The 12,491-nt window shown below is 37.8% G+C and overlaps 1 non-coding gene across 1 annotated transcript; it reads left to right on the top strand.

The window, feature by feature from the left end:
- Nucleotides 1-11,839: 11,839 nt before the first annotated feature.
- Nucleotides 11,840-11,914, top strand: Trnaa-ggc (transfer RNA alanine (anticodon GGC)). The gene has a single exon. It is a non-coding gene; the product is annotated as a tRNA-Ala (tRNA).
- The last annotated feature ends 577 nt before the right edge of the window (nucleotides 11,915-12,491 follow it).

Raw genomic sequence — 12,491 nt, 5'->3', positions numbered from 1 at the left:
TATTTCTGTGGCAGGTGCACATCCCAGATTTTTTAAGCAATCTAAATGCACATCTAAATATTTTTATCAAGTGAGCATAAAATCCTGACTAAATACCTGGAAATCTTAAAAAAAACTAAAGATAGCGACGAAAAGTGCCAATAAATACCAACACCAACATGGCCTCTGGGATTTAAAGCTTATAAATGTTAAAGATTTTCCTAATTGTGGCGGCTGCTTATCAAAATTTGCAGGTAAGTTAGTTAAATATCATACTATATAAAGTGCATGTGATTTTTATTTATTATTTCATATTTTGGGCTCTAATGTTTTGCCAATATTTTATTTTTTAATTTTGTAAACGAATTATGTGTATTTTTGACTAATTTTAACTTAAAATAATTTTGACTTGTCAAAAAATAATAACCGCCCTACTTATTAGTTACAAGCTATTTTTTTAGGCGTTCTCCTGTTCATAGGTCACAAAGACCAAACTGCATCTGTTATCGACTACAAGGTGCAATAGACTGGGATGGTGGCATTGATGCAAGAAGACAAGCCAATTCCATTGCTAATAAAGAAAGCACAGAACCTGTGATGACCACTCCTTGCGAATCACAAGTCCGATATAGCTGAACCGGTGTTGGCTGACTCATTTTCAGAATCTTTGTTTCTGACAGTGAATAAATCACACAAAAGGAACCTTCAGACAATTATTGATGTCTTTTTAAACTGCAGTTTGTATTTGCCTTGTACAGTTTCTATTTCTGTGTTTCTTTCCGTATTTTTAATGTGCATGAATAAAAGCTCAATGTAAATTTACCCATGGTGTTTTGCAGATTTATAGTCGTAATTGGACAGGATGCCCAACCATATTTATACCTTATGGCCATGACTGGGCCATGTACCTGCCGGTGTTGAATTTCCGTGCTTACATAACCGATTTATCACTGAACATATGTAGTTAGCCCTTGAAAGGCGCGGGGATAAAACGTGCATGGCACCTGGATAATTTTCCGACTGGGGTGGCGTACAAGTCTCAGGATTTTACTAGTGGTGAGATAGGTAGGGCAGTGATACAGCAGATTTGAAGACTTTGAAAGGTTACTACTGTTTAGGCTACAGCAGTATAGAGTGCGACGAAGGCATCATTTTTTGCGAAGTGGTTGCTAATGGGGAAATGGTTACAGTGCAGTCGACACTGTGGTTAAATCAGTAAAGCTATAAGATGGGGTGGCCAACCATTCGATCGTGATCTACCGTTCGATAGCCATATTTCACCTGGTGGATCGCGTTATTTGTCAGATTTTTAAAATAGCGTTCTTCAAGCAACATTAGCAGGAGTAGGCCGAAAACCAAACCATAAATCCTGATAAATTGCTGGAGCATATTGTTTCTGGCAAAAAGTATGGAATGTGTTATGACACGGCTCGTATAAATACAGTAAATTTTCAAAAACGTTTTTTAAATGCTAATCTAATTTTTCGGTTGTCCTTATTTTTGGGTACATGTCGATGGCAACCCTGGTTATAAGGCACCTTGGAAAAAGCTGGAAACAGATAGTATAAGCAACAATGAAATAGAATGTTGGCTTCGCGGAAGCCTGTCTCCCCTTTCTCAAAAAGCCCGAAAACTGATCCCACCGCAAACTATCAGAAAAACAATTGCGGACTGCAAACATTTGAATAATATAATGTTTACAAATCTAGAGAACGGCAGACCGTTGTTGATTAACGACCAGGTTCGATACCGTAAACCAGGGGTGTCCAACAAGCGACACGCGTGTTAAATGTGGCACGCGACGCAATAAAAAATGGCACGCAAAGCCCCTCAAAATACTTCTTTTGTTATTCAGCCAATTGTCAAAAAATACTAAATTTGTTATACAGCCAATTACCATTGTTTGTTTACATTATATAACAATCGCGGCAATTAAAACAACTAACAATTGTAGTGGAGGCAATCATTCGCATAATTATATAGCTTGGTGTAAACTGTAAAAAAACAAGTAGCAAAGTCAGCTCACCGATGGACACTTAGATGCAGTAATGCGCGCAGCTACTACACAGCTAAAAGTAATGCAGTGGTCGGCAAACTGTTGGATAGTTTAGTGTTAGTTGCGGGCCCGTGTGATAGCCATACATTCATTGCACCCTGTTTTAAAAGTACACGTGGCTTAGAATGTTTATATTGTCTCAGCGTGGTTCAGACCCACGTGCTAAATGTGGTCCTGAGCAGCCTGCCCGTCGAACTATATTTTTTGCCAACTTGAACTATATGTATACGCAAAATTTTTCGCGCTTCGCGCGTATATCGTCACGCTCATAACTAAATTGCCTAAGTCATTTTTTACTGATTTTCAAAGTTTTTGCTTCAGTCACTCCTTGTGATCATCACCATCCATGGAAAAAGTGTTTAGGTCTTTTTTAGGTCATTTTCCACTCGCTTGTGCAAAAAAATGACTTCGGCACTTTTTCTATGGATAGGGATGGCCACAAGGAGTGACTTAGGCAAAAACTCTGAAAATCGTAAAAAAATGACAAATGAGGCAATTTGGTTATGAGCGTGACGATATGCTTCGTTTTATAGTATGTTTTACATCATGGTATGGCAGTGTTATGGCCATCAAGGCGCCGTGTAATACTTCAACATAAAAACAAATATCCTGATTCCGACACTGTTTTCTCGGTTTTACGTAATGGGCCTTCAATAGCTCTGAAAAGAGAACTTTGGGCCGCCGACCACTGCCCTAATGGTTTGCTTGATTAAATAAGGAAATTGATTTCATGTGCTAATAAACCTTTTATTATTAAAAAAATAATTACCAAACTTTGGCACGGGAAGAAGTTATAAGATAAAAATTGGCACGCCGACATGTTTGAGTTGGACACCCCTGATTTAGGGGCTCCGCAGGCACCCTAAAGTTACCACACTAAAATTGCTAAAATCTGGGACTTCCCTAACACGATACTGTACGTTTTTCTTTAAAAACAAAGAAACCTTGTAATTTTTATATTAAACAATGGCAAGAAAGCATCACTAATCTATTTTCCAGTTTTATGTAACTTAAAATGTATTTTTAAAGCCCCCAAAGCCCTACTTTATCCCATTTTTAGAGTTGTCAATTGATTTATCACATATATTCAATAAAATACATTTTATCGAATTATTTTAAACCTGTTTATGATCGCCTGTGATCTTCAACAGCCTGTAGCAAGCTTGCACGTTGCTGAGGATTTTCATTTAACATAGCAGCCTAATCAGTGATTAATATTTTTAACAAACACATGGTCAGCATGATCATGGAACTTGTCCATAATCGCAGCTTTGTTTTAAGACAAACAACGGCTCCATCAAAGCAGGTTATGACGCCTTAGAAACGGCATGCCTCAGGGATCAGTTCTGGCTCCTTTGTTGTTTAATGTTTATTACAGTGATCTGCCCGCCACAGTCTCCAAGCATATACTGATGACTGGGCGATCTTGCATGCTGAAGGGAGTTGGCGCAGTGTTGAGAGGACTCTTAGTCCACCTCAATAACAAGGAAATTAAACGTGCGTTGTCTGTCAATACCAATGGAAGAACTTTGGATTTCCACGTATACATACCTCGCATTGCATCTGGACAGGACACTCACATTCCGACCCTGGCAGACATCTAGCCCGCTGAGCTTCGCCCCAGAGGAGCCACAATACCAAGGGCTACTATCCTCGAGATGCCCCTTTGTACCAGCTGCACTCAAATCACTGCAGAAATGTGAAAGCTCTGGTGTAGGTGAATGGATAGCCACCAAATGGAACGAGGAGCAAGATTACCCCTCTCCACCACTATTTCCCCACCACCGCCAATAAGCCTTAGGGTTTTGGCCTGTCTATTCGAGCCTAGACTTGCCTTAACAGGTTGAGAACAGGGGTCGGGCGTGCCAGGTCTTCCATGAATAAATGGGGCTTCTGTGACTGTGGTTTGAAGGAACAGACTGCAGATCACATAGTCTCACGGTGCCGATATATCGCCAACCAAGTGGGACAAATGGTCTGACACTCTTGGAGGATGAGACTATCCGCTGGCATCTCGACTTCTGCCCGGACATTTGAACTGGAATAATAAGATCGTCCATACGAAAGAAGAAGACGATTAAGCAGGTGCAACACACAGTACAAGGTGAATGGGACAAGTTTTCTATGGCCAAAAATGTTTATGTGGTCTGAACAGATGGGTAATGATGCTATTTTTCTAGGCAAACTTGTCACATTTTCCTTGTTTAGTAATCACCCACAAATGACAAGGACACAAAAGGCAGCAATTGCCCGAAAACTTCTTGCAACTGCAAAACCTGAAGATTTTCACCAAGGCATTCAAGTTTTGCATCATAAAATCAAAAGTTATACCACTTTAGAGGATTTGATTGGCACAGATTCCTGGTTTATTTTACGCTACTCAATCAGATATGTGATTGGCCGACGCATTCTCCCGATTCATGGTGCTCATAATGGGTACAACGAGTTAAAGCTTTCATGTACTGTTAAAGTTGTGAATGACGCCGCAGAAAGAGGGGTTAAAAGTAAACACTGATTGTGCTGCTATATTAACCGACAATCACAGCAACAAACAACTTGCTACAAGCTGTTGAAGATCACAGGCGATCATACCCAGATTTTCTAAAAAAAAACCTTGGCTAAACAAAAAGGTATTCATTGATGTTCCTTTTTACATTTTTTGACTATGACATTGATATACTTTTGCTATATTCCTTCTTTATTCACTGTTGATTAAAATACTTTGCTTTTCATAATATACAATTTGTTAAAATATATTATATTGTACATATGTGATAAATTAAATGACAGCTCCAAAAATGGGGTAAAGTGGGGATTTGGGGGCTTTAAGAATACATTTTAAGTTACATAAAACTGGAAAATATATTAATGATGCTTTCTTGCCATTGTTTAATATAAAAATTACTAGGTTTCTGTGTTTTTTTAAGAAAAACGTACAGTATCGTGTTAGGGGAAGTCCCAGATTTTAGCAATTTCAGAGTGGTAACTTTGGGATGTCTGGAGCCCCTAAATGTTGTCGAATTGTTTTGAAAACTTTCGAAACTCATTTTTATGTGACACACAATGGGAAATCAAGCAGGAAGCATAAATTTTCAAAAAAAAGTCAAATCTGAACAACCCTAGTGTACAGCATTGATTAAAAGTTTGTGATGCACCCTAGCTTGTAGGCTTATACCTTTTCGTACTGGTGCACTCCATGCATATTTTGATGCACACTGAAGTACACCGTGCACACCGGTTGAAGAACACTGATATAGCACACGAGCGACTGCGTTGATGATAAGCTAAGTCAAAATGCCGACTGGATTTGCCAGACAGGCCAGAAAAGGAAAAGAGTATCGAGGTGAAATATTTAACACTTTACCAGGCGAAGACGCTATAATTATAATCAAACAGACATGCGTTGTTTCTCTACATCAGCTACCTCCCCCCTGGAACACTAAAAAAGTTTCGAGCAGCGCTCCTTCTTTAAATTCTCCCAAGATTCGATCACGAGTCGATCAGAAACCGCAGAACGTCGGACATTTGTGTTTTGTGCAATATGGAAACAGCACGTGTTTGGGATCGTGGTGTTCAATGTAGCAAAAAGGAGTCGTGGATTCCTTATCTTGGCGGCCAAAGAACAACTTAAGGGGTAGCTGATTGTATGACACGATGTAACGCCTGAAATATTACTTAAAAATCACAATCAAACTAGCAATGCAAAACACTTTTGAATAGCCTGTAATGAAGAAAATTATCATCTTAAAATGCAGTCCGAATTTCAAATCGCAAGCCTGTAGTTAGTTGCAGAGTCTTTTGCTCTAAAATACCAATTGAAAAGGGGTATAGGCTAAGGTGCGAATCTTGAAAAGGCGAAAACAAATTACATGGCCTAGTGCCCTCAAGTCCACATTAAATGGGGGGGACCCTAAATAGAAAATTGGCGAAAAGGTTATTCTAGAAAGTTACTCTCTTTATGCATGCTCATCTCACACCGCCTAAAAGGTAAATGAGGAAAGGCCTTAAAAATCATGGGTTTATAATACCGAGAGCATGCTCGCTTGCAGTCACAAATGAGATAAATCTCGCGATGTTCGGAAATGGCAACAAGATTTGGCCTTCTGCTCTGTTTTCCTTCTTTTGAAACATAACGGTCAAGCGATGCAGGGATTTCACACAAAGTGGTCCGGTTATTTCGGGTAAGATATATAAGACATCAATCACCGTAACACGTGACCAGAGACAATAGCCGCAGTGGCTTTGACACTTTAGAAGTAACGACTTCTGTAAGTGCTGGTTGAGGTAAAATCTATCCGTTTATAGGTTTGAGTTTTGATATCACGAGAGGTGTTCAACTTCGATCGTAATATTTTCACCTTAAAAACTTTACCAAAAAGGGCCATAATTGTAACAATAACTGAAACAGTCCTGTGTAACGCCTATAAAGCTTCAAGCGATTTTTCTCTGCATTACGTCTATTAAAATATCAAGTTAACAACGCTGGATTAATCTTGGTAACAATATGATTCAACAAATTATAGCAGATCGGCGTAGCTCAAAAATACTTAGGTCTACAAGCGAGAAACTGCGCTAGCAAAGCAAATTAATTTATACTTTCTATACGCAACCGTACAGCATGCATAAAATTTAATTCAGAAGGGTTTATAATTGCGTGTTCATCACGTCGGGGTCATCAATGTAATGTAGTCTACAACAGGGGAGACATGGCTACTGTGCTATCTGAACTCCGCTAAATCAAAACTAAATATACTGTCATTGCACTTTGAAGGACATACTCTCAGGTCGCTTAAAAATTTATTGTACATTCAAAAAATTCAGCATAACTCACCTTTCAATAAAACAGCTTACAGCACAGTAAAAACACGTCTCGCTCCCGCCAGAGACCGCTCTGTCCATCGCTAAGGCCAGATCTAACTTCTCTGGTCTCCCTTGCTTTCCATCTACTCGACCTTCTATGTAAATGTAATAAATAAACACCAGTGTAGGGCATATCATACTTGTGGATAGCCGACTACAGGGTACTGTACTGTTAGGTTGTTTATTTATTCCATAACAGAAGGTCGAGACAACAGGAATGAGTCCTACAGAGCACTACACATTTGTAGTCGGAATTATAACACTGAAGCTTTTTGGGAATCCGGCTACTTTATTTTAAGTGGCTTGTTCCTTCACCGAATTAATAACAGGGTGTCACCGAATCGGTGACAAGGTGTCACGGAATCGATGACAGGTGTCAGCAATAAAACATAAATAAAGATTTTTTTCAGATTGTTCAAAAAATGCTATCGATTGTAAATGAGTAATTCATTCTATGTCAAACTGCAACTCTCAGCCATCATGCTTTGAAGTTTATTTTTGGTTTTAGGCAGTTGTTTAGTCAGTTGTTATAGGCTACTAGCTGCCCTTGCTTTTTGACAACGAGTTGTTCAATGTCTGGTAAAGTAGTAGATAATGCACAACAAATATCCGACTCAAGTCGGTTTCGTGCTTTAGATTTTTTAGTAGCCTAAGCCCTAAGCAATGCTGAGAAGCCGCTTCGCGTATAGGATAATTGGAGAAACGGAACCAGAATATTCAAAGTTTGAATACCTATCCTTAGATTTACCTTTTAAAAAGAGGAAATTTACCCCAGGTTAAGAAGGGCTGGTTAACAATAAGAGGGACCCTGGTTTTTATCTATGTTACCCTGCAAAACTCTATAAAAATCACCTCCCAAAATAAACTCCAAGTTGTCAATAGATGTTACTTTCGCAAATCTTCAATCGAAAAACATAGGATCGTTGTTGTTTGGGGCGTACACGTTGCACAATTTAAATTATTTGCCTTCAACCATTAATGAGACAACCAGATACCTCCCTTAGGGGTCTATTTCTAGCTCCTTAATCGAAATCGAGCTATTTTGTGTCAATAAGAGGGCAACTGCGAGTAGAGTCATGTGACAATATTATTTTAAATCCCCATTCCATTTCCCATAACATTTCTTCCCTTACAGCAGGGTTTCCCAAACTTTTTTGGACCACGGACCACTATTTGTGAATCTGTTTTTTCGCGGACCGCAATACAAAGTAAAAAATAAATAAAATCAATTTTTTTATATTTACAAAATTGCCAACATCAATGGGACGGATGAGATTGCTTCCCTCTGTTTAAATCATTAATTCATCATGAATTCAAAGCGCAACATGTAATATTTACGATACTGGATAGCAAAATATTTCGAAATCAATAAGTTGTGAATAACTGCGGCGATTTAATTATCTTTGAAAGAGTACACATACTGTAGGGCCTAGATGTAACACTAAGTCGGGTTTATATCAACAAAAAAAATGTTATCAATATTTAATATCGATTAAAAAAAGTATAAAAAAATGTTATCGAACTGTCACGAAAAAGTGCTTTCAGTTGATCTCTAGTTGCGGTAGGCAAAACAAACATGTATATATTTAAAAGATATTATTAACACAAATAATTATTAGGCAATGACAATGCTGCAATTATCAAGCAACTGATACTTACACTACACTGAATTTTAAGCTGTTGGACAGTGTAGGCCTTCAACAGGGGTCGGCAAACTTTTTCTAGTCGCTGGCTAAAACCAAACTCAGAAAGGTCCCTGCGGGCCGCACGAAATGTTAACTACAAATTATGTTATTAAAATGTTATAACAACTGTTAATCAGGCGGGCTTCGGATATGTTTTTGCACTTAAAATCGTGTTTATTTACTTTTAAGGAGGCAATAAAGAGTTGGCGCAAAGCGGGACAAAAAGCGTTTGTTAGGTTCAAAATTCGAGTCCACACGTCGTTATTCATATTGAAAAGTGTAATAAAACCACTTTGTGAAAACGCGATAACCTTAATGGTGAATCTTGTTAACGTACCGTATTTAAGTCCGGGCGCACCTGGCGAGCGAAGCGAGCGTGAATTTTTTGGGGGTATTCCGACATTTCTTTCAAATTTCTTGCAAGTTTTTATTACATTTCAAAAAAAAAAAATGTATGTTCATATTTTTGAACACGTTTTCCGTTTGTACGCGACGCACTTTGGCACTTGTCAGTCTTCCACAGCGCAAGAAGCGCGAATCTAGTTCAAATGACAGCATCATAACGTAAACAAACCTGATGTATAAAGATCGTTGACGCAAAGCGCGAACATTTTTCGCACTTACATAGTTAAAATAGTGGGCCGTAGGTTGTCGACCCCTGCTGTACAAAATGTATGTGTAACTTTTTAAGTTCTTGTCATATCGTCACGGACCACCTGTGCAGTCGTCGCGGACCACAGTTTGGGAAACCCTGCCTTACAGAATAGGCCTAGTGCGTTTCCTCCAATCTGACAATACTAAAGTCCTTCTCTCATACAAAGTTGAAGATTGGCTTTCGTTTGCTGGGTTTTCGAATACCCCCACCTTAAATGATGCGATATTGATGCCCATATAACCTACAACAAAAATGTAGGCTAAACACGAATATAATTATCGTAACATTTCTAATTGTTTTGTAACATTTCTAATTGTTTTCTGTACTCCCTATCCGATATCCCATTCATGTTCAAAGTTCAAACCCACAATTGGAGTTATATGGCCGGCTCGGGTAAAAGAACGCTGCGGATTTTTTCCCGCAACTGCAGTGTATCAGTTTATATTTGCATAGATGATTTGTAGATTCCTTAGACATGGTAACGTTTTTTTTTGTTTTTTTTTGGCATTTACAAACACAGCAGTGTTGTAAACAAGTCATTTCAAACAACTTATTAAGTCTCAACTCCTTTTTAAAACTTTAAGTGCAAGTCACAGTCAAGTCATAATTAAAGCAAGGTAATTCCTTTTCATTAAAATTAAACGTTAAACTATTAAAGTTGATAAAGTCTTCCGATTTTGAGCAATAACTCAGTTAAAATATAAGACTAAACGCAACATATAACAATGTTTTACGTGCAGAAATTGAGATCAATGACCAAATTTTGCAAAAATAATTCTTAATGAAAACACTTTTCAAACCAAGTCATTTTGCCCAAAAGACTCAAGGCAAGTCACGTCATTTCAAAACAGTGACTTAAGTGCGTCATTTAAACACTGATTTACAGTGCTACACACAGAGTCACACACGTTAATTGCTTATAGCTTTTGCATTGGATGCACTCGAACATATTGCCGTCCATTCGAAACTCCGGTGTATTTCCTTACAGCAGGGCATATTCTCTTTTGGCCTAGTACTTGGTACAGTTAGCTATTGTTTTGCCCAAAGGCACCAAAACCAGGATGGTGTAGTTGCAGCATGCGTTGGTAACCCTGTATTCATGTTTACAGTTGCATAAGTTCAAAATGTCGGCATTGAGGATCCAGAAGACTCCATGTGTGACAATTCGTGCAATCCAGTGAGACGGTAACCTCGCTTAAGTTTCCTGATTTACTGTCAGGGAGAGAAGGTGGACTGATGCGGAGTCGCTTTTGGGATGTTTTAGTTACAAGCTCGGTGATTCTACTTTGTTTTGGTTATCTAAATCTTTATTCATTGTTGCTATTATCAATAGCGTTAACAAACCTTCATTGTCTCTTCTATGTGTCATTTTTTAACTTCTTATAGTGGGGGAGCTATGTGTCAAAAAAACCTTCTGGCATGCAAACGATAGGTAGACGTGAGATTTTTGGCACAGATGTTCAGTTTGGCGTTTTATTTTGATTTTTGCCCGAACCCAACTTGATTTCGGTGTACTTCCCCCCCGTATGACCCCCTAAACCCCTAAATTTTAGCTTTAGCAAAATTATCTGTGATTGGTCTCAAACAAACGAGAATATAAAATTATTTTTAAAAATATATATATTTTTAATTTTATGACGTATAATTTTAAAGTTATGGCTATTTTACGTTTTGATGACGTCATCGCTAGAATAGGAATTTCGTCTTATTAATCAAGATAAGCCCTCATTCTTATCACTTTTATAGATTTCATTTCGCGTTTTTGTTTTCTGGAATTCTTTTTACATCACCAGTTGAATTATGACGCAATAGTGACGTCATCAGTTATCGAAATTGCACATATTTTCAAAATTACTTCACAGCAGACGTTAAAATTTTTTTTTTAATTTTTCCTACGGTTTAAACATAGACGAAATTATATGTTCAATAAATGCAGACTATAATATTTAAAAAACGCTCAAGTTAGTCGCATGTAGGCTGTAACTATAAAGCAACAATAAATGATACATCAAGGTCTCTCAATTTCGTATAATTTAATAATCAAAAGATGAAAAAACTGTGTAAATAAGATATCAATTAATGATAAATCAACAGCATGCCGGGCAAAATACAATTGTAACGATATATGTATATTGGTAAATAAAGAACAATACATTTATAATAAAGTCAGTAAATAAAATAAGAAAAATAGTAAAACAAAAAATTGCGCTAAAACCGATATATTATTTATCTAAAACACAACATTTTAGTTAATAAAAAATGTGTAATCATTTTATTAAGTCGTCCAAAATAGTCGTTTCCAGGTAAATAAGCTAATGTTTGTATTAGCGCAAAGATGTTTAGAAACTGTCAGTTTCTGCTATTTTTTTATCTTTCGAGGTAGAATTGCTTCACTTGACCGCAAATCATGACTAAAATCACAAAGGCGAACAACTTAATTTTGCCTTTCTACATGGGTAGATCACAGATGCTATTAAACATATATGTTTGTGTGTGTCTTTCATTGATTGATACGGAGTGATGATCCCCCAGTGTGAAGTTGCTTGTACTAACAAAATGTGCAAGTATTGGCGCATGGTTGTTTCTCGACTCGCTCCTCTCTGAGCCTGCATAGCTCAGTTGGTAGAGCGACGGTCCCGGCTTGACCGGAGGTCGTGAGTTCGAACCTCACTGCAGGCCAGTTGTTTTTCTGGCTTGCTCTGCTTGGATCATAGATCGACAGATTCGGCGAGTCTGCGATGGCTTTTCGGTGTACATTCGGTATTTAGTACCACCCGGAGAGAATGCATAGCAGGTTTAATATTACCAAACATGTATTTTCTAGAAGTTTACACTAAATTCTCACCAACTTCAGAAAATTATAAACAACATTATTAGAAAAAATTGACCAATATATCTAACTTCATTATGGTAAACCCTTTCACTTGGTAAATACATGTTAGTTTAATGCACTTTCTGGATCAATAACTAGAAGCTTACCCCAAAACATACCACAGCCACCTTGCCAACCAAACTTCTCGTGAAAGATTTTCTGAGTGTGACAACAAGCTAAAATCGTGAACTAACTTAAATAACAATCCAGTCTTTGATTCGGGGAATGGAAAGGGCGTAAATTACAACAATTTATTGCCAGGACAGTTTGATGACTGGAAAAAGCAATATTCACGTACTTGTCTTTGCGATAAAAATAAAAAAAAATGGTCTGATAGTTTGACTACAGGGATAAACTTACCAGTTAAACCGGTCAAAATATCGC

Source organism: Ascidiella aspersa, chromosome 4, assembly GCF_963924565.1.
Source record: "Ascidiella aspersa chromosome 4, kaAscAspe10.2, whole genome shotgun sequence".
NCBI classification, from domain to species: domain Eukaryota; kingdom Metazoa; phylum Chordata; class Ascidiacea; order Phlebobranchia; family Ascidiidae; genus Ascidiella; species Ascidiella aspersa.
Note: the sequence above shows the minus strand (reverse complement) of the source record. Positions and strands in the feature narration are given on the sequence as shown.